Here is a 24,453-nt window from a genome sequence, read left to right on the forward strand (position 1 = left end):
GGCTCTGAAAGGAACAGCTGCTGAAGGTCCGACTCCCTTCAAAGAGCAACAGATAGCATCTGTAAAATATAGAAACCAAAAGAATGATAATCATAATAATAAATATATATGCACACACACACACAAACACACACACACACAATCTGGATCCAACAGAGCATTTGGACCAGAGGCTGGACAGTGGACATGGACGTATCAGACCTCAGCACATACGGACATTCAGTCCACAACTGGACAAACAGCAGTTTACACAGGAAGCATCAACCGAGTGGAAAAAGCAGGAGTTTGTACAAAGACGGCAGTGTTAAAGGTGGGGTCTGAGATGTTTTCCTGGAGCATTTTTTATTATATTCCTTAAAATCCCCTTCACACTCCGATTACAACTAATTAATTAAATGGTCTAACACAAAAATTAAATAAAATCAGTCACCTGTGGAACAGACAGGACTGAAAAAACACCATCCAATCATTTTGAGCGCCCACTTGAAATGATTGAACGGTGATGTGTCTGTCAAACTCAACTGCCATTCACCCCTCCCCCTTCCCCCCTCTGCGCGTACCCCTCTTCGAGCATAAATCGTGCGTTCCCAGAGGCTGGAAGCGCAGCCAGAACCTGGTTATATTAGTTCTATTAGGATGGGAAGTTCACCTGTAAACTGTTTAGTCACAACTTAAACCAGTAGGAAATGGAACATCAGTCCCATAGGTCTGAACTGGGGCTGTTCTGGAAGAGCGGGGGGGTTAGAGGACACTGAAGGAGGTATGCATGGATACGCCAGCCGGAGCCTCAGCTGGTGAATTGTTGCTGTGCGGCGCTCGTGAACCCTCAGGAACAAGCATTGTGCGTGCCACTGCTCTGGAGGCGTGGCTTCAGAGGGACATCTGAAGAAAGGGGTTTGGACTTTTGAACTAAGTATTTTTTAAATGGAGCTGCTGGAACCATTTTGCTAAGATCTCATACCCCACCTTTAATATCCACCACACCAACAAAACCCAGTGAACATAAACCTGTAAAAGTAGAGCCATTCAAAACAACAAACTCAATTCTAGGGTCTGAAAATTCAAAAATGTATTACCTCCACCAGGAGGTATTGTGATCGCTTTGCTTTGTGTGTGCGCGTGTTTGTTTGTTAGCAAGATAACTCAAAAAGTTATTGACGGATTTTCATGAAATTTTCAGGAAATGTTGATACTGGCACAAGGAAGACAGGATTAAATTTTGGTGGTGATCGGGGGGGGGGGCTGGGCAGAGGTCTGCGCTCTCCGAGTGCTTTTCTTGTTAGCTTTTGTAACAGAATCCAAACAAAACACTTGAACACATCATTTTGTTGATGATGGCTTTTTTTTTTTATCATACTCAATACATTGGGTGTTTTTGGGAACTTCTTGCTCAGAACAAAACAAACTTTAGATTAAAAAACTTTACCAGTAACATTCTGAAAATATACAACATTCCAAGTAGTTATTTTTTAACATAAAACTTGGTGCAGCCTCCTTTATTTCCCTTGAATACCAACATAATTTCAATATTTTTTGATATTTTAAATTTTCTGTTGAATAAATATACAAGTGTTCTTCTTAATGTTACTTTTTGAAAATTTACCAAAGACTTTCCTACAAAATGTGTGTTGGATGATTAGTGACCATAATGAAAAGGGAGAAAAAAAAGCCTTTCCACTGGCTGCAGTGGGATGATAATCCACCAGGGTGCAGAAAACACATACTGGGTCATATACAACATATTTTTAAGGAAAGTATGGATCCTGTTGATTAGATAAAGGTTTCAGAACCTGGTGTAGCAAATATGATACAAATGGTTTTAAAGGGTTCAGACTGTCCAGTGAATGTAGGACAGAAAACTGTGGTCGACTCAAAGCACAAGAAACTCTGGTTCATGTTGGACGTGATGAGATGGAAGCTCATCTGGATGTGGCTTTGGAGATCTTCCAGGTTTTACCCACAATTCAACTGTTCAGTCAATTATGGATGGAGGTTTAGGATCACCACCAGGGAATCAAAGGCTCATTTTTACACATAGAGTCATATTTCGGAATAAATGTTCTACTGTATTAATAAAATCATCACACACAGAGTGAAGAACTCTTTGGACTATTCTGATAAAGAAGTATTTTCCAAACCAAGTCAGAACATGATCAGAATAAAGTGATGTTTCCACGTGTATAAACTCTGAACAGAAGCTCAGACACTGATCGATCATGAAACATCAGAACAGAATGAAGGCGTTTATTGGTTCAACTGTGAAACTGTCGATCAGATCCAAATATCAGCTGGACTCACACTGAACCACTGGGACTATTATGGGATGTTTGTTCCTGAACTCTCATTGTGGTTGTGACAGTCGCTCATCTCAGCGATCAGCCTTCATTCGGATCCGCTTCACGGAGACCTGGAACAAACATGGCAGCAGACATGTCCAGTTCAGACTGATGTGTGTGTGACTGCATCTACAGTCCAATGAATCCACTGAGGACAGATGTGAACCAACCTTATAGAAGAAGAAGAGGCAGACATCAAATATGAGCAGAGCCAGGACGATCAGCACCACCCTGATGTTTCAGATTTGTCACCGAGTCTGAAACACAATAGAAACAACCTTTAAACCAACGTCCGTGGAACACGTGTCGGTCATTATTCTGCTGATCACAAAGAGAAAAGAACTGATCAGATCAATAATGACCTGGAAACAACTGGAACACATTCACACCCAAGAAGAAACTGATGAAGAAAATACACAAATCATCCAACAGCTGCTTTTATTGGACATATTCAACTGGAATAAAGGCTGATTTAGTTCAATGGATCCATTCAAACAAACTCCTCAAAGATTCAGCTGAAGTTCTCTGAAGTGTTTCTATAAATCTATTATTTTACTGTTTGATTCAGTCAGTGAGCTTCATTTCAACTTTGAGCTTCACTGTTGAACCATCAACTTTAGAAAAATACATGTTGAACTGCCCATGTTTCATTCCCTTCTATGGACAGAACTGTTGCCTTCCCCTGGGACGCCGTCATGAGGACATACCAGGATGTCCATGTGTTCCATGGAGGATGGTAGGATGTTGATCAGTGGAACTGAAGTTTTTGAGCATCTATTTTTATTTTCTACTTTTGTTCAGAGGTTTAATTTGGGCCCAACATATCAAACTGAAGGGTATAAATGTAAGTTTTGTAACTTTAAAGCTGAATGTCAGACCCTGAACCCAAACGGTTCAGAACCAACACGTGCACCATTACACCCCTAGTGTGCACTGAGTTAAATTTGAGAGAGAGAGAGAGAAAGAGAGAGAGAGAGAGATGGATGGGTCACAGACCAGGGTGGGGGTGGGGGGGGGGGGGGGCACTCTCTTTTTTTTTAAAACAACTAGCAACAAATCTAGTGACTTTTTCTGGTGCTACTGGTGACTTTTATGGTGTTTTGGAGAATATGTCATACTGTAACTGATCTCCACCATCCTAAGGGGGTCAGTGTCACAGTAGTCTCCCATTGCATGTACACCCCCCTACACCCTTCCCCCTGGTCTTATGAACTATTCACCCCCCATCGCAAATGCTATTTTCAAGTCCTAACAACCTCAATGACCAAGATGTTTATGGACGAGTGGTTTCCAGTTGATTTCAGTGTGAATCAGTGTGATGTGAGAGGACGATAGGACCAGATCTCCTGTAAAGACCAGTCAGTGTGGACCAGACCTGGACCAGCCTAAATCTGTCTGATTCATACTATAGTTACTGTGACTGAACATAAGCACACACATGGTCCTCACATCCAAACATGTAGTCCAGGGTAGACCAGACCCACACATAAACCACAGGTCTTCAGTCAGTGTATGGATGGATTCACACCTACTGCCTTTGGTCCATTTAGAAAAGACCAGAGTTTGTTTCCCCGGAAAGTCCAGACTTTTTTCAGGAATACAAGCATGCGAACTCTGATTCGAACCAAACAAGCGGACCCAGACCATCGTTTCCAAACGGACTCTGTTCCAGTTCAGTTCTGCTGTGAATAGAACCATCCTCTAACCCAAACAAACCAAGGAGCCATCAGCCTTTATGTTCTTGATGAGCCACCGTAGCCTCTGGAAGGAGCCGAGCCTCATGGGTAGTCAGAGCTAACAGCAGGAACCATGAGCCGAGGACAGATGTGGACCAGTGAGGACACTGAATGTCTCAAGGACATGTGGTCACATGTCCATTTGACCAAACTGGCTCCAATCAGCTGTTCTGGACAGTTCACATTATTTTCATAAATGTGTGTCTGTACAAATAGAATACAGGCCATAAAGAATGCTGGTGCAATAATCAAGTGTGGAAATGATGAAAGCGTGGATGAGTGTTTGAGCAGCTGAGAGTTCAGTGGAGAAAACAGATGATGGACGTGGTGGAGCTCAGCATGGGTGAGTTTAAAGCAGGCTCATTGTACAACATGTTCATCCACCAGAAGGCTTCCATGAGTGTTTTAGAATGACTCGTGTGTGTGTTAATGAGTTCATGGTGAATGTGTGTGAGTTGCTCTAAAGTGTCAGCGCAGACACAGATACTGTTCCCGTCATCAGTGTCTTTGAAAGAATGAGAACCTTTGACCTCTGGAAAACCACCACTGATGCACAAATGGACAATCAGCCGCTCCATCTCACTCATCACTTCTGTTTCTCAGCGTTTTCACTGCGTACGTGACTTCAGCCTCGTCCACAGGCCGCCGCTGCTACTGCTTCTGTGGTTTCCTGGGCTTTAGCTGCAGTGCATTGTGGGACACGTTGTCCTGGGCCGTATGAGTTGGACCTCAGTCCCAGGAGTCGGTGCAGTTGATAGAACTTTCACCTGCTGAACTTGTGTCCGGATTCAACCTCCCTTTGGACCTCTGAGCTGATGATCAGGAACAAAACAAAAACAACAAACAAAAACAACAATAACAACTCTCCCAAATGGATGTGTTGTTTGACCCACACTCATCACTTCTCTGATCCGTATCACAAGATGGAAAGCCTTGAACCCATCCCACAGTGGCTTCCTGTGGTTCCTGTGGTTCCTGGTTGCTATGGTGACCACAGTCAGAGATGTAAACTTGCAGATACCTGATTGGCTGATGCTGTTATCGTGTCTCATGATGCTTGGGGGAACAGAGAGACAGGAAGTGTGTCATGATAAAAATCAGCTCAACTTGAATTCATGGTTCTGGGTCTAGATTCAGCTCAGTTACTGAGTTTAACCCTTTCATGCATCAGTTATGACAAAAAAAAAAGTTGATTTTATTTCTCAAAATTAGGTTAAAGTTCTAATGCTTTTTTTTATTATTATAATTATTATTATTATTATTATTATTATTATTATTATTATTATTATTATTATATGGATACAATAACTGCCAATATTGGAAACATCATGATGTAACAGTGTTTTCAGATGCATTTTTTTTCCATATTTTTATGGAAAGTCCTTTGTGGTGGACACTTTTTTGGGGGGTTTGTTTTGTATACAGCTGTGAAACTCTTGTCCAATCATGGACCGTAAACCCATAAGTGGGTGTGATGCTGCGTTCAAAGCAGGTTTTTGAGTCTGTAAGTTATGACTTCAAGCCACAACTCATGACTTTGCAGCATTCCAGGCAAGTTATGTCAAACTGCCTGAGCACAAGGAATTGTGGGAGCTAGATGTAAACAAACCAGCATGGCAGACTGTATGGCGCATATGCTCATTTCTAGTCATTTCTTTCCCAGAGGTGTTAGTTCTTTGCTTATTTGAGGGAAACAGAGGAAAAACAGCACATAAGGCCAGAGAAGCTGTTCTACCTTTGATGTTACGTTATTTATTTGGAGTGGTATTTGGTTTTAATTTATTCTTGGACCAGAGGGTGGACAGTGGACTTGGACGTATCAGACCTCAGCACATACGGACATTCAGTCCACAACTGGACAAACACAACAATTTATAAAGGAAGCATCAACCGAGTGGAAAAACCAGGAGTTTGTACAAAGACGGCAGCGTTAATATCCACCACACCAACAAAACCCAGTGAACATGAACCCTGTAAAAGCAGAGCCATTCAAAACAAGAAACTCAGTTCTACAGTTTGGAAATTCAAATGTTTATTAGCTTTTGTAACAGAATCCAAACAAAACACTTGAACACATCATTTTGATTATGATGGCTTTTGTATCACATTCAATACATTGGGTGTTTTTGGGAACTTTTTGCTCACGACAATATTAACTTTAGAAAAAAATAAATAAATAAAAAAAAAAACAATAAAAAAAATATACAAAAATAAAAATAACTTTACCGGTAACATTCTGAAAATATGCAACATTCCAGGTAGTTTTTTTTTTTTTTACATCAAACTTTTTACAGCCTCCTTTATTTCCCTTGAATAACAACACAATTTCAATATTTTTTGATATTTTAAAATTTCAGCCAAATGAATATACAAGTGTTCTTCTTAATGTAACTTTTTGAAAATTACCAAAGATTTTCCTACAAAACATGTGTTGGATGATTAGCGGCCATTTTGAAAAGGGAGAAAAAAAAGCCTTTCCACTGGCTGCAGTGGGATGATAATCCACCAGGGGGCAGAAAACATGTACCGGGTCATATACAACACATTTTTAAGGAAAGTATGGATCCTGTTGATTAGATAAAGCTTTCAGAACCTGGTGTAGCAAATATGATACAAATGGTTTGAAAGGGTTCAGACTGTCCAGTGAATGTAGGACAGAAAACTGTGGTCGACTCAAAGCACAAGAAACTCTAGTTCAAGTTGAATGTGATGAGATGGAAGCTCATCTGGATGTGGCTTTGGAGATCTTCCAGGTTTTACCCACAATTCAACTGTTCAGTCAACTATGGATGGAGGTTTAGGATCACCACCAGAGAATCAAAGGCTCATTTTTACACATAAAAAGTCATATTTCAGTATAAATGTTGTTCTACTGTATTAATAAAAGCATCATACACAGAGTGAAGAACTCTTTGGACTATTCTGATAAAGAAAAATTTTCCAAACCAAGTCAGAACATGATCAGAATAAAGTGGTGTTTCATGTGTATAAACTCTGAACAGAAGCTCAGACGCTGAGAGATCATGAAACATCAGAACAGAATGAAGGTGTTTATTGGTTCAGCTGTGAAACTGTTGATCAGATCCAAATATCAGCTGGACTCACTCTGAACCACTGGGACTATTATGGGATGTTTGTTCCTGAACTCTCATTGTGGTTGTGTCCTCCTTCATTCGGATCCGCTTCACGGAGACCTGGAACAAACATGGCAGCAGACATGTCCAGTTCAGACTGATGTGTGTGTGACTGCGTCTACAGTCCAATGAATCCACTGAGGAAAGATGTGAACCAACCTTATAGAAGAAGAAGAGGCAGACATCAAATATGAGCAGAGCTGAGATGATGAGCACCACCCTGATGATCAGATTTGTCACCAAGTCTGAAACACAATAGAAACAACCTTTAAATCAACGTCCATGGAACACGTGTCGGTGATTATTCTGCTGATGACAATGAGAAAAGAACTGATCAGATCAATAATGACCTGGAAACAACTGGAGCACATTCACATCCAAGAAGAAACTGATGAAAAAAATACACAAATCATCCAACAGCTGCTTTTATTGGACATATTCAACTTTAATAAAGGCTGATTTAGTTCAATGGATCCATTCAAACAATCAAACTCCTCAACGATTCAGCTGAAGTTCTCTGAAGTGTTTCCATAAATCTATTATTTTACTGTTTGATTCAGTCACGGAGGTTCATTTCAGCTTCGAGCTTCACTATTGAACCATCAACTTTAGAAAAATACATGTTTAACTTTAATTCCCCTCTATGGACAGAACTGTTGTCTTCCTCTGGGACGCCGTCATGAGGACATACCAGGATGTCCATGTGTTCCATGGAGGATGGCAGGATGTTGATCAGTGGAACTGAAGTTTTTGAGGATCTATTTTTATTTTGTCCTTTTTTTCAGAGGTTTAATTTGGGCCCAACATATCAAACTGAAGGGTATAAATGTAAGTTTTGTAACTTTCAAGCTGAATGTCAGACCCTGGGACACACTGAACTCATGAACATTAAAGGTGAACCTTAAACTGAAGAGGACAGTGTTAACTCCATCAGCAGTGAGTTGTCCAACTGAGACATGTGGACATGCACTGAGGACACATTCCAACAGGAAACAGCTGTGAGCTCAACTTTACTGGAAAGGCTCATTTCCTTCCATATGTTTTGTGTTCAACCAGTGTTGGACTATTGTTAGGCAGAGCATCGGGACAGTTTTCTGATTCATTCCTAAATATAGTTCAAGTCCATCTGGACTGTTTGGAATCCTGTGTAAGTGTGTGTTTACTGTGTGTTGGAGGTCTTGTTGGCTCTGAGGTTGAGTTGCCGTTACCAGTCTGTTAGTGGAACCCAAGACCTGAACTGAATGATTTGTGCTCCTTTGGATGTCAGATACGTGAACATAAACACTTTAGAGCTTCTGTATGGAAATAACTGGACCTGGATGTGAGCGTCGTACGTCAGACCTGAGTAATAGTTACAGAGACATTAGTGTTTATGTGAATGAGCTCTACATTCAACTGGATGGACTGGCTTTAAACCTGGGTTTAAACTCAGCTGTGCTTTGAACTGAGCTCAGATTAAAGGAGTGTTTGTTGGTTCAGCCCAGTCTCTGACAGGTTCAACTGGACCGGCTTTACCTGATCTCAGTTCTACCAACGTGGTTCTGCTCACACCTGTTCACTCTGCTCACTGGGAATGTTGTGGAACATGGTCATGTGACTGTTACTGATGCATTGTGGGTGTTTTGTGTGCGTTTGTCCTGACGTTACCTCCGACAGTCAGATAGAGGGCGGGGCTCTGAGACGACGAGAAGCTGTGGTTATAAACGTCCACGTGATAAACACATGTGTAGTTCCCTCGGTGGGCGTAGCCCATGGAAGACAACAGGAAGTGGGCGGAGTGATTGACGGCCGGCAGGGTGAGGTTCAGGGGCTTCTCGGTGTCGGAGATCAGCTGGAAGGAGCCTCCTGGGTACTGTGGTCGGACGGAGCACGTGACGGTGAAGTCGGAGCCCACCAGCACCCGGAACCCCTGCTGGTAGACCTCAAAGACCCCGTCAGACAGGGAGATGTTGGGCTGAGGCAGCAGATCTGTCCACACACAGAGACATGATTGGACCAAGCAGCACACATGAGCACAAACAAGCAGTCAGAGAATCCATCCTCCTCAGAGACACAGATGGATCTGATCCACAGGAGTTTGGGATGGGATGAACACTGACCAATGAAAACATGAGGAATGGCTCATTTAGAGCACAGCTGACCTTCAAAGGCATTATGGGTAAAAAAGGACACACATGTGGTGCTTTTAGAGTCTCACATGTCAACATTTGGTCCTTTTGTCCTAAATGAGACTAATGGGAAATCTGTTTGTGCTTTCAGCCTCATCTGGTCCAAATGAAGACGTTCATTTGGGATCTGGACATTCCAAAGGTCAAAGGTCAATATTTGAGACAGAAAAAACAATGAACTGAGAAAAAATAATCAACTGATGAAATGAACAGATTCATTCGATGGAACTTTAAACGTCAGAGTCAGAACCATCTGGTCACTGAGAATTCAGTTCAGACACAGTTTATGTCCGTTCGTACCTGAACACACCACGTCCAATGTAGATGAGAAATTAAGAGGACCATGTAGTGTAACACAGTCCCTCGGTCCAGATGTCAGCTTCACACAAGGAAGTGAGACCCACCACATAGGTCTGCGTGGAGAACCATGTGTTGTGTTGACTGAAACAGCTGATCCACAGTCCAGATGCTGACACACAGCAGATCCAGACTTCAGGTCCCAGAGTTCCAGTGGGTCTCCTACTGGTCTCCAGGGTCCCTGGTGTTGGATCTCCAAAGTACCAGCACAGCGGCTCGGCTGTCCCACCAACCTGACCCCACCTGGATCTGAGCAGAGACACAAAGACAGGAGGACTGGTTCAGCTGTTTAGAAAATGTTTGGACTCTCATCCAAGAGACGAAACATTTTCAAAAGAGCTGAGGCAGTCCAGTAGAACCCAGAAGAACCATGACCTGGACAAATGAGAACCTACACAGACAAAGAAAGGAGTCCAAGAAAGATAAGGTAAGGTAAGATAAGATAAGATAATGAAAAATTAAATATCTGCTCTTTTTATTATAAATATTCATATAAATTTAGATTTAAATATACATATTATATTCATATTTACACTATATTTGCACATGGTGTGATATGGGGGGGGGTGTTCCTGTGAACTGTTCTGTATTCTGAAGGCTGTGGGAAGGAATGAACTGTGCTATCCCTCATTCTCTCATTGGACGTGTAAAAGTCAGTCATATGAAAGCCACGCCCCCTTGGTACCTGAACAGGTGAGTCCAGCAGCTGTTCCATGTGAGCAGGTCTTCCCAGCTGAGCTGGACCTCCTACAGTCCAGGACAGCAGACTCATGTCCTTCACACTGGAGCTCACTGGTCCAGACTGGAGCCTCCCCCTCTCCATAGAGCGCCCCCTGGAGGAGCCCAGGAGCCCCACAGCCCAGCTCCCTACAGACCACCTGGGTGTCGTTAATGTCCAAATCCTCTTCACACACCGAGGACCAGGACTGGTTGGACCAGACCTCCAGTCTGCCTGAACACCGACTGGAACCATGGACCAGTCTGACAGAGTCTGTGGACCCACAACAACACACACACATGTTTAAAGACACAAAAGCCCCTGGACAGACGGCAGTGTGAGGGTGGACTCTGTCAAAGCCTCCTGTCAGTCATTAGTGACACAGGAACTAAACAGGACTCATGGACCAGTTCAACCAGAACCACAACGTCCTCAAAGAAAACAGTCAGATTTGGAGTGTTTATAAAAATGTTTACTTTAAATAAGAAAATACAACAACTGCTGAGATAACTTCATTTTAGCCACTTTTACACACAGATCCCAGACAAAAGGTCAGATGGTGATCCCACCGTTTTTCCACTATTGTCTGATTTCCACAGCCAAGACAAAGGCGGAACAGGTGAGACAGGCTGGACTTTTACACAGCGGACCTGTGTTCCAGAACCAAAGGGGCGGGGACGCAGCGCTCATTTTTAAAAACCCCCGGCACGGGAGAGACAACGGACGCATATGGAGGCACCGGCATGGATTGTGCCGCAGCCGCCCCGTGCCACCGCATCCTGCCCGCTGCAGACGGCTTCATGCCTGGCGTCCTGCCCGCTGCGGCTACGTGACACTGGCGCCGTAGCTGAATCATGCCGGTGCCTCCGTATGCGCCCGCTGTCTCTCCCACGCTGGGGGTCGCCGTCGTCCAAACTTCACACCTTGGTTGTGGAACCAGAGGTGTTCCTTTTCCACAGCGTTCCAGAACCCTGATCCCATCTTTATCAGGGTTCTGTTCCTTCCTCCAGAGGCGTTACAGAGCCGTGACAGAGGTGGGACCAAATGATCCCAACATTGTGTTTACACAGACGTCGTTCTGGAACAAAGGAGAAATATTCCCACAACAGAAGTGCTGTGGAAAAGGGGCTTTTGATGCCATTACAGTGTTTGTTTTGTTTAATACTCTGGCTAACAGGAATGGTAGGTGGGTAGCTGTCAATCATTCCCATCATACCTGTGGGCGGCCTACTATGTCACTAACTGTGTGACGGTGCGGTCCAAAGTATATGACCTAATAATGCCACAAAAACACCAGCTACAGCCTATCACTGCAGTTTATTTATTCATATCCTACGTTTATTTCTTAACCATATAAGGGATGTAATAAACACATGAGACAGCTCCAGATACAGACAGGACATTTGAATTCTCCTCAGATGAGGCTGAACATGCAGCTTTGGGGCCCCCTGGTGGCCTGGGGGCTCTAAGCATTGGCCTAGTTGGCCTAAAGCACCAAAAGGCTCTGCCTCAGGTCCACTCTGTGGATCCTCAGTCACAGGTTACAGTTAGTTTAACGTCAGCGCTGGTGGACACACAGTCATTCTGAAGTCAGACTGAACATTCAATATGTGTGAGTGGGGTCTGTTCAAAGGCACACACACAATCCCAGTGGTCAGTGAATGCACCATAATGCAGTGGGTTTGATCAGTGACCTGTGCACTGGTTCATCTCAGACCACTGGAAACATGTGGCTCATGTCAAACATCTGCATTTAAGGACATGCTTTAGTGTCAGTGATGTTTCCATGGTGTCCTCAGAGTCCAGCAGACCCACATAGAGCTGGAAAAAGAGCACATGGACCAACACAAAGTCCAGTTCAAACTAATGGACTCAGTCCTTCTGAGCTGTTCAACAGCCTGTTGGAAAGCAGAGTCATGTGACCACGTTCATGGACTGGAACTGAATTCAGCTGCATGTGTTTGATGGTTCAGTCCAACTGTCCAATGTGTGGACCTGGTCTGACTGGGTTTGGTTTGACCCAGCTCAGATAAAACACACCTGAATGGACTCATGGAAGAACTGGGACAGAACCAGGACCATCATCAGTAGACTTACCTGAACAGGTGAGGGACAGGGCGGAGCCACTGTACGCAGGACCTGTCTTCACACAGTCCCTCAGTGTAGATGTAGAGACAAGACAGTAGGGGCAGATGGACCACACAAGACTAGATGGACCACGTGTCACAGAAACACCAGATCCACAGTCCAGTCGACGACACATGACATCTGCTGCCTTCAGGGTCCAGGGTTCAGCGGCATCACCATAATCCACGTCTGTCCATTCTCCATGATGTTTGATCTGTACTGTACCGTTACAGCGACTGGCTCCTCCCACCAGTCTGACATCATCAGGATCTGATCAAATACAAGTGACAGATAAATGAGCTCAAAGTGAGTGAACTGATGTCAGCTGGTGTCAGTCAAAGCTCCGCCCACCTGTGCAGGTAAGGTCCACAGCTGTTCCAGATGAGCAGGTCTGTGCCCCTGAGCTTCCACAGTCCAGCAGAGCAGACTCATGGCCTTCACAGGTGAACGTCTGCACCACAGGAGCCTCCGCTGCTCCAGAGAGCGCCCCCTGGAGGAGCCCAGGAGCCCCACAGCCCAGCTCCCTACAGACCACCTGGGCACCAGGAAGGTCCAAGTGTCCTTCACACACTGAGGACCAGGACCTGGACTGGTTAGACCGGACCTCCAGTCTGCCTGAACACACACTGGACCCATGGACCAGTCTGACAGAGTCTGTGGACACAGATGGAAGAAGACTGGAATAAGACTAGAGTCTGAAGTGGACTCTAAGGGACTGTAGTGGACTGGAGTAGACCAGGGTCTGGGGGCTTGGACTAAACATTGGATTTTATTGGATTGTACAGTTGTCCCTCACAATAACGCAGTTCACCTTTTGCAGCCTCGCTGTTTCGCAGATTTTTTGGGTGCAATTTTGCATGCTTTTGTTTACAGCATATGAACGTGCATTGTGTTCTGCGTCCTGATTGGCTAAGGGACTGTAGACCATTGTCAATCAGTCTCCTCCGTGCCGTGTCTCCTGTACAGTACAGAATGCATTTGTCTTGCCAAATTTACATAAATGTTTGATCTAGCAGTGATGAAGACCTGGAAGAGATGACAAAGCCACAAAGTGAGGTCGAGGGAGAAGAGGAAGAAGAGGAAGAAGAGGACACAAGTGCTGATGAAGACGAGGAGGACGGACTGACACTTGATCGCTTGGCAACCATGGTGAGAATGGCCAATGAACTTCAGCGAGCTGCACAAGAATGGGACCCTTTGATGTTTCGTTCATTACAGTTCTCAAATATAATCGAAGGTGGCATGTCTGTTTATAAGAATCTTCTTGCCCAGAAGAAAAAACAGCACCAACAACGACCCATAACTATATTCCTCACTCAGAAAAAGACACCTGCACCAAGGCCGTCAGTGGAAAAAGACACTACAGCGGAGCAGCACCAGGACGAAGAGGCACGGTCAGAGGAACTGTGAAATACGCATGAGTCACTATTAATAACTTCTTATGTGTCCAACCTCATAGGATCATTAAAATTAAATTTGTTATTTCTAAAAACTATCTTATATATTTATTGGAAAACATTTATATTTTTATTTCTCAAACAAATGTTTGGGCCTGAAAACAGGTTTTGATCTTTGGTTTCATTCTATAAAACTGTACTTATTTTTTTAAATCTATGAAGGTTTGAACTTTGAGTGTTTAAACAAGAGAGAAATGTAAGAAAATGTTAATGCCTGTCTGAGAAAAGTGTCTAAAGTGTGTGGTGAGGGCTTTTACAGCCTTAAAACATATATAATAACTGTAAAAAATAAAGCAGACTACTGCGGGTTATTTCTTTTTTATTTTTAGAACGTAACCCACGCAATAAACGAGGGACCACTGTAGTGGACTCACATTCATATGTGTTAGTGTTTGTTTCTTCTGTGTGTGACACAAGCCCGGATTAACCATATGGGCAACTGGGCAATTGCCCAGGGGCCCGCGACCTCTGAAGGGCCCTGGGTAGCTCGGGCATGACGAAAATATCTGGTTATCTTTTGCATATAAATGAAACTGTCCACTGCCCGGAGCCATTGCACTGCACAGAAACCCTGCTCCTGCTGTCTGTGACCGTGAGCCGAGACCCTCTCCTCATTGGTCAGTCCAAAAAGCGAATCAGCGGTGACGCAAATCAACGTGCGTGCACTGAGCGGATGTGAGATGTCAAGAACTACGTGACATACGAATCATACGATATGCGAATCAGAACATTGCAAACATGGAGAAGCAGCTTAGTGGGAAGTTTTGTATTGGTCAGATAAGTATTTCTTTGAGAGAAATTGACGATTTTCCAGATGTTTATAGCAGTGGCGATTTCTCATAGACTGCAAGGGAAGCCCGGCTTCCCCTAAAATTCATTCATTCATTTTCTGAACCCGCTTTATCCTCACTAGGGTCACTTGGAGCCTATCCCAGCTACATAGGGGCGAAGGCGGGGTACACCCTGGACAAGTCGCCAGTTCATCGCAGGGCTGAACATATAGAGACAAACAATCACTCTCACATTCACACCTATGGGCAATTTAGATTAACCCATTAACCTATTAGTGCATGTCTTTGGATGGTGGGAGGAAGCCGGAGTACCCGGAGAGAACCCACGCAGACACGGAGAGAACATGCAAACTCCACACAGAAAGGTCCCACCCCCCGTCGACTGGTGTTGGAACCGAATCCAGGACCTTCTTGCTGTGAGGCACGAGTGCTAACCACTGCACCACCATGTCGCCCTCCCCCAAAATTATGAAAATTAAATGGTTAAATATGTTCGGTTGTGTTGACATTTTATTGACTACAAATGCATTACAACACGTTCATCTCAAAGATGAGTTCGTTCAGAATCAGCTTTATCACAAACCAACGGACTCGATGTTGTTCACTTCTCATACATTCCCGTTGCGCTGTTTTCTCCTCCATCTCTGCTCAGTGCATTTGTCTGTAGACTGTGTCCGTCTCTGGGCTTCAATGGGACTGAGTGGAACAGTTTTTTTCATTGCGTCAAAACTGGACGGTAATTGGATAAATGCCACGATGTTGTCCCTCCCCCGGGTGTCTCTGCGGGTGAATGGAGCTGTGGGCGGAGCTCGGACGGGCTGGATGCCAGAATCCCACGTGCTGATTGGAGGATCGGTCGAAAGGCTGAATCCCGTTTGATTGACAGCTGTTTTCAGATCTACTCCTTCACTGACACAGTTCAGTTTAATAACATCGCGCATTCTGCTGTGAAATCAAGAGAGAAAGTACTACGAAATTACTCGTTCATTTTTTTGCACTGTAAACAAAACACACTCATTGGACTTCCTTGTTTCAATTTAACATAGTTTCAGCGTTTTCTTGTTTCAGTTCCATAATTTAATCATTTCTTGTTCGAGTTTAATATCGTTTTGTAGATAGTTAAATCAATAAAACTGTCGGCTAGGTCGGAGTGAAAGGAGCATCTCTTGTTTAAAAAGGCTGAAGTCTTACACCCGCAACACACTGGGCCAAGGCAATCTAAGCAGCCTAGGTCTGATGGATACTGAGAGGACACTGGTCCAGTCCCTGAAAAAGACGCCTACTTGGTACGATAAGGTTACTGAGCATTTTCTTAATTCTTTTTATTTATTTATTTATTTTTTTATGTAAGCCGACAGTGAGCTTCCCCTGTCTAAAAGACGAGCAGCCGCCACTGGTTTATAGTATTTAGTATATGTAGTATTTAGTATTAAAATGTTTAACCCTTGCCTTGACATGCCTTGAATTGTGATGCGTTTTCTGTTTAAAAGTTAAACTGGGACCAAAATGTTTATTTTAGCAGATTATACTGCATTATATTTATTTTTTCTTGTGGTGGCTCCATGAAAATGTTGAGATATGTTTATTGTTGAGAGAAAGCAGATTTCAAGATGTTTACATTGCACTTACTTTAACTCTCTTGTTGAATTCTGAGGTGACAAGGGGATTTCTGTTTAAAATTCATATCTGATTCTATCAGATTATGTTTGTGTTTTGTCTGTGGGCTTTTTCTGACGATTCAATACATTTGTGTTGGCAAAAAAGTGTTCTTAAATAAATACTGGATACTTTGGAAATGGTTTCTTATTTATTTTTTGTGAAAATGGAGGACACTTCCCTCTCTTTCTAATGTAGTGGATCAATTTTAGATTATACTGATGATGATGATGTGTTTTGTTTTCATATCATCATATGCAAGTGAGTGGCCTTGACAAGAGGCTATAGTGGTGCACTTGTAGTTCTACGAGCATTTACACATTTGTACAGCAAAATGCAATTGATAATAGTTAGATATTGGAGTATGGGGTATGTTTACATATATTCCTGGAACTTATTCTGTATTTGGCCAGATTATAGGGATCCTGGGGTTGTGATGATGGGGCCCTTGAATATTGTTGCCCAGGGTACAATAAAGTGTTAATCTGGCCCTGGTGTGACATGATGTTCATCAGCTGTTTGTTTGTAGACGTGGATATTATTGATTGTATTGATCAGTTTGTGTGAGTTCACATTAAATGTGAGTTGAAGTCTTGGACCGACCAGGATCTGAGAGTCCACAGTCTGGAGCCCACAGTGACAGTGGAAGGGTTAGGGTTCAGTGTTAATGCTCTTACCTGAACAATTCAGTTCCAGGGATGAAGCGAGAAATGATTTAGATTCAAAACAGTCACCCAGTTCAGATCCATCCCATTCTTTTCTGATCCACCAAGAATCTATACTTGAAAACCCTTTTCTGAGTCTCACTGAAACTGCAGATCCACAGTCCAGTTTTGCACAGACTCTGTTTCCTAACTGCCTGTACCAGTATAACCCTTCCACTGGTTTCCAGTTTCCATCCTGTCGTTTCATCTCCAGGTCACCATGACAACGACTGGCTCCTCCCACCAACCTGAAGTGGTCAGACCCTGTAGAAATAAGACAAACCAGTCAGAGTCCAGTCCAGAACCAGCCCAGCCCATGTGGACCACATGGACTGGATTATTGAGCACATGTGGTTTCCATGTGTGAACAGTGTTTTCAGTCCCACTGACAGATTTTGTGTCCAAACGGACTCAGTTCATCCCTCATTCATTCAGTCAGTGAATTGAATGGCTCAGTCTGCTCCTGTTTGTCAGTGTTTCCTTCACTTGTGGATCTTTAAAGCCACACTTGTCCAAATGTCAGGAACAGGAGCTGAGCGTGCTCAGTGGAGCTTTTGTAAACCCATCCTTCCTGAATCCTCTGCATTGGCTCCAGTTTGTTCAGATGAAAACCACCTGAACCAGGATGTTCAGCTTTAAATATTCTAACTATTGTTCAGGTGTTGTTAGTGTTTAGTTTTGTACTGTTCCTTTAAGTGATGACGTGTTATGTGTGTGCATGTCACATCTGTCCCCAGACGTTAGTCTGGTTTTGTCTGTCTCGTTCGTCTTGTCTGTCATTTCCTGTTTTATTTTGTTAAGTTCTCCTCATGTGTCATGTCTGGTGTCTTTGCTTCCTCTCCCTAATCTGTGTCACCTGTGTGATTACCTGTCCCCACCCTGATTCGTTCCACCTGTGTTTTATTGTCTTCCCTCCCTTTTGTGTATTTAAACCCTGTGTTTTCCCCCGTCTGTTGCCAGTTCATATTTTCCTCGTGAGATACTTACCAGTGTTTTTGGATCCTGTCTGTCTGTGTTTGACCCGGTTTGCCTTCTCTGACTCTTGCCTGTTTGCCTAAACCTTGTCTGTGCTTCTGCCTCCAACAACTCTACGTGTGTTCGACCTTATCACCTGTTCTACGGTACGTGAGCTAGCCTGATCCATATGTCCTGTTGCCTTTCCGTCTCCCTGCCCGTGTATGACCTGGTTCTGCCACTGACTTCCCTCTGCTTTCCCCTAGTCGGACTCCTGACGTGCTTTACCATTCCGGACTGTGGGGTTTCGTCTCCGGTCCGCTTCACTAACCCTGAGAAGAACCTGGGATTCTGTGTTCTCAAGATTCTATTCATTATCACTATCAGAGAATTGTCAGTTAACGTTGTGTTTAATAAACACTGAACTTTTACGTCTGTCTCTGGGTCTTGCATGTGGGTTCAGTTTTTGTACTCAGACCATCACAGTGTGTCAGGAAGTCAAAAGGGAAGTTTGGCATGTGAGGGAGAGCTGTGACAGTGCTCAGAGTGTTGTTGTCCAAAAAGCAAAAGTTAATGTTGGCGTGGGTTTGGTCCAAAACAGTAACCCTGGTGTAAAAAGTTCTGTTCAGCAGAATAAAGCATTGGTCAGAAGTCCTCATCTGCTGCTTTATAATTGGCACCAATAGAAAATATAAGGACAGAGTTGAAGCCCAGTACAGCAGTGGAGACCTTAGAGCAGCTGGGTGGGATACTAAGAACATGAGCTCCAGTAGCCACCAAAAAGAGGACAGAAAACCTGTGACTGTGAATGGGGGTCTGATTTTGAGTTGGCAAGTGCTTTGAATTCTTCTTTCTCTCGTTTTGAAAGGCCTGATGTTTTGGAAAGTGTGTCTGACTGTAGGAATTCTCTTAAGCCTTCTAATGAAATTGTGATTTCACAAAATCAAGTCACTGCCGTATTTCAGAAGGTAAAGGTGGAGAAGGCTAAGGGTCCTGATGCTATCTGTGAGCGCACCTCGCACCACTGTGCCACCCAGCTCAGTGTTGTTTTTGGTGATTGGTTCAAAAATGTGTTGATCTTGATCACATTCCTTCTCTGTGGAAGATATTCGGCCCTTTTCCAACAAAAGCAACGGAACTTTATTACCAGGAACTTATTTTCCAGGAACTTATTTGGGGTAAAAGAGTTCCTGGTAATTGCGTTTCCACCGCACCCCAAAGTTCAGGGTAATTTATTCAAATCAGGTTGATGATGTATGGGGGAGCAGTGACAGAACCTGTAGTCCAGTTCATGTCCATTCACAAACTCAGCTCTAGTTCAATAAAATGACACAGTACTGTAAGTGGACGGGTTGGGTTTCATGTTTTACTGGTTGTTGAATCACTTAATCCATCTGGAATACATTTGAAATGAAGTTAACCATCATTACATATCCTTAATTTGTATTTAAAACTGGTAGAACATGTGTTTTCAACTTCTCATTCCTCATTTCTACTGTTTTACAGATATAGTCCAGGTTCAACCCTAAAGTCAGACAGACTCAAATGCCTGCTTTTAATTCGACTGCATATTACTTATAAAAGTACTTATACTCGACTCATATTTTGATGCCTTGTAAATGAACAGTTTTAGGTCAGATTTTTTTTTTTATTAAAAATTGAAACAAAAGATGCAAAAAAAAAAACCCAAAAAAAAAACAAGGTGCCTTTAGATTAAAAGGGAAATAAACACATGTGAAAGGGTCAGGCTTCTGGACCAGTGTGTGGACCAGCTGGTCCAAGACCAGGGTCTGGACCAGTGTGTGGACCAGCTGGTCCAGGACAGAAAACAAACCGCTTTTCCAATTCTTTTGTGCCCTCTGCTATAAAATTGTTCAGTTCAGTTGGTGGCGTATTCTGAAGTATTTGTATCAAATCTGTTGTTTTGTTTTGTCGGCTGGGTCGACTAGATGAGTTCTACTTGTACTGGAATGGACTGACACACTGTGTGTGTGTGTGTGTGTGCGTGTGTGTGTGTGTGTGTGTGTGTGTGTGAGAAATGCTACAAATGAATTGCCCTCAGGGATCAATAGTTTTCTGAATCTGAAGCCATTTCAGATCCCTCCTTTATTCACTTCTTACCTGTTGAAGTGTTGTTCTTTTCAGCCAAGAGTCCTGCAGGAAAAACACAAAGTATATCCATGAAAATGTGACAATATTCTGATTAGAAATAAAACATGTTGTCATTCATAAATAAACAGGAAACTGACGATGATCAGGTTTGATCTAAATACGACTAAACTGTTTGTGGTTTGACTTTTAGAAAGGTTGTCTAAAAATATTGTTATTATTTCTCAAAGTGAATCTAATCTTTTCTAATCTAGTGTGGATTAGGACATCTTTCAACCAGCTATTGAGGGAGGGGCTGCTTCCACTTCAATAGGATAAGACTTGTGTCCAGTAGAGTGGTGAATGCCAGTACATGGCACTGAGCGGCAGAGTGTTGGCATTACCACATGATTAAACATGCTACTAATGCAAATGAAATAAATAAAGGAAATCAACACTTTATTCACAAAAGATCATTTTTTTGTATTCATCACAATGATGGGATTTTGGGGGTGGCGGGTATTGGCTGGATCTGATTTTTGGGAAGGGTCCTGACCCCTGTAATCCCTGTGGAAATTATGTGCCTGCTTGTGATGACTCTGAAACAGGTTGAATCTCTAGCCTGACGTGTCATTATCAGCTATGTGCAAAATCAATCAATAAATCAATTTTAGAGTTCACTAAAAACAGTCGGCTCTTTCGGCTCCCCAGATGTTTTTGTTCCTCAGATTAATTTATTACCAAATTATGTGTAAAATAATGTATGGAATGTAGAAGCACACATTGTATCAAATGTTTATTATTTCTGTGGCTTTATTTATCCCCCTCTAAACACAGGACACAAATAAATCCTCAAATCCACTACCAGGAGCAGAGCCAGTCTCAGTAGACCCACTGGGACCTTCATGAAGCCTTACTTGGTATTTTCCAACTGCACTGATGGATCAACAGTTCCCATGTGTCTGTGCAGGTTGTTTGTAGAACCTGCTCAGTATAAAACCTTTGCTCAGTCTACACTCTGCTCTTGAACTGTCTGTGATACTGCAGCGTCTGCCTGGATGTCTACAGGACGGACGCCAGTTATTCCACACTGATCCTTTTATTGATAGAACACAAAACAGTTAGTGTCGGCCCAAAACACGGAAAACTTATCTGTCGCTCCGTTCACTCAGCCCACGCTCATATGTCACCACGCACACACACCAGTTCACTGGCTCCGCCCCCATACTTCTGTCATCCAATCGCCCGCCCCTCATGGCCACACACACTCAGTGCACCACAGACAGACAGACAGACAGACAGACAGACAGACAGAACATTCCAACAGCAACATCTCCAAACATGACTGCAGGGTAATACTACAAGAAAATAAATCCACTGAATCTGTCACTCAAACTCAGGGGTGTCCAAATCCGGTCCTGGAAAGCCGGTATCCTGCATGTTTTAGATATTTTCTTCTTCCATCACACCTGTAAGCCATTCTATGGTTCTCAGGCTTCTGCAGAGTTTGATGATGAGCTGATCATTCATTGAACCAGGTGTGGCTGGAAGAGGGAAACATCTAAAACATGCAGGACCCTGGACCTGGAGGACCGGATTTGGACACCCCTGCTCTAACTCGTCTCCTTCACTCCTGTTCGTGTGTTCACTCTACTGTGTGTCTGTAGCCCCTCCCCCTTTTGCACAGCGTGGACACACAAACGTCACCACGCATCTTGACCAATCACAAACTGTTTGAAATAAAATAAAGACGCAGGGGAAAAAACTGACTCCCAATCAAGAGCTCCCTTCGTTCACTTAAAAGAGTCGACTCTTGGAGCCGGATCGTTCAGGACCGACCCATCTGTAGTATAAAAGCAGCCGTTAACCCTTTCACACCTGACGTCCACATTTGTGCACACATACTTTAACTCACTTTCCAAAGGGTTCTAAAGGTAATATTCTCCAAAGCACATGGGGGCAGTCTGTACAGACCCTCAGACATACAATGAACAAAAGGATCATCTGAGTTTTAGAATTTGGACTGATCTGGGATCTCATAAAGTTGACCTCCTAAGAGCCAGCTGTGGGTTTACTGTCCATGTTTGTGGACAAGAGTTTCACAGCTTTATACAAAAAACAAAACAAAAAACAATCCACCACAAAGGACATTCCAAGAAAATTATTTAAAAATCGGACCAATGGCCCTGGAGCTTACCGGCCAAATTAAAACCTTTGGGAAATGTATCCAGATGCCATTTATTATCACCCAGTTATATGTATTTATTCTATTACAGAAATAGCCCATGTTTTGGTCATATTCCAATCAGATCTGTAAAAAATTCCAATTCCAACTTGATATCATTGATATTGATTTATTGGATCAATCTACTTCCTATCTCTTATAACGGCAAAATTTTTCAAAGTCGCACCAAATCCAGAATCAGATCCTGATCAGAATAATTTCAATACCTTGTGTTTACATCATCATACAGAAGCTGTAGACCAAGTTTGAAGTCAATCAGAACTGGAGTTTGGGAGAAGAAGATGATTGAAAGATTTGTAACAGACAACAGACGACGACACATGACGACAATAACTTACAGCCTGTCGGCCGATAAGCTGAGACAGCATCTGAAAAACTGTTGCATCATGATGTTTCCAATACAGGTAATTATTTAATTAAAAAAAGACCAAACTTGTACTTCCCTGGGTCTCAGGAGATTAAATGTTTTAATGAAACCAGATTTTTTTTTTTTAATTCAAAAAGCATTTCAACTTTAGCCTCATTTTGAATAATAAATCTAAAAAAATGTAAATCCTTTTTTCCATAATTCATGCATGAAAGGGTTCAAATCCTGGATATGAAGACACACCAGTCTCACCACTGTCATATCCTCACTAAGCAGAAGATCTGAAGCTTTGGAACATGATCATGTGCAAATGTGTGTTTGATTTTTTCATGGTTGTGCTCCTCCACCTCTGAAGGCGTTTGTTCACCTCAATCTGAACCAACTGCAGAACCAGGACTTCTTCTACATGGCAGTGGTGCAGCCCTTATACTAAACTGCCTTTGGACAAACAGCTTTACTCATCCAAAGTCCAAACAGAACACAACAAACTCCCACTGAACTGAAGGACACCACACATACGACAGATTTAAGCCTGCACTGACTCTTCCCTTATTCCACACCTTGACTGGATGTGACTGCTGTTCTTTGGAATTCTCTGCTACTGTGTCCCTTTTTAATGTCCTTCTTTCCTGCTACAGGGACGACACATGGACATGAACATGGACATTCTAATCTGCTCTGGTCCAACTCTACTCTGGGTTTAATGTTTTCTGTCCATGGTCCCTGGAATAAAACATAATCAACTAAACTGACTTTGAGCCTCATTTATCATCATGACAGTCACATGACCATCAGCACACACTATGATTGACATCAAACACACATGACACGTCTGTAACCATGGTGATGAACCCTCTGTGTGTGTTCATCCTTCCTCATACCTTGCATCCAGAAGGACACAGAGATGATCAGCAGTGTGATGTCCATGTCCAGTCTCATGCTCGTCTCTTCTCTCAGTCGTCCTCTTCACTGTCTCTGTCTTTGATCAGCTCCACCTCATTCTTATCTCCTCTGCTGTGGTTGGGCTTCTACGTCACATGCCTTCACATATTTGGACAGGAATATTCCACTGTCCATCCAACCGCTGTTTTCTGGACAGAATGATTCAATCATTTACAAAAAGGTTTAAATTTATAAATCTAACCGTCTAATGTGGAGTTCTAGTCACATGTGAGGGTGGATGGAAACGCAGTGGTTGAAGGAACTCATCTACTGCTACTAAGTCCAACTGAACACCCACAATGCACCACTCCACCAGGATGGACGGACTGAATCACAGTATTATTGTTTGTCTCTTTTAGAGTTTAGTTACTGAAATGTAGCAGGTCCATTAAAAAACAGTAAGACAAAGAAATGCACATTATGTGTTTTCCAAATGTTTATTTGTTGTGTCTTGTTCTTGGTGGTGTAGACCTGGAAAAAAAACAAAAAACAAAGTCCAAGTAGAACTAAAGGTAAATGGTGTGGGTGGGTGGAAACTGAACTGACCTTCGTCTCTGGGGTTTGGTCCCAGGTGTTCCGGAGCACCTTAACCCTTTAACTACCAGACTAAGAGGAACCTGATAAGGAACCTGATGAGTAACTCAACCATATGGTTGAGCTGGCAGTTAAAGGG

Source organism: Sphaeramia orbicularis, chromosome 1 (genome assembly GCF_902148855.1).
Source record: "Sphaeramia orbicularis chromosome 1, fSphaOr1.1, whole genome shotgun sequence".
Taxonomy (NCBI): domain Eukaryota; kingdom Metazoa; phylum Chordata; class Actinopteri; order Kurtiformes; family Apogonidae; genus Sphaeramia; species Sphaeramia orbicularis.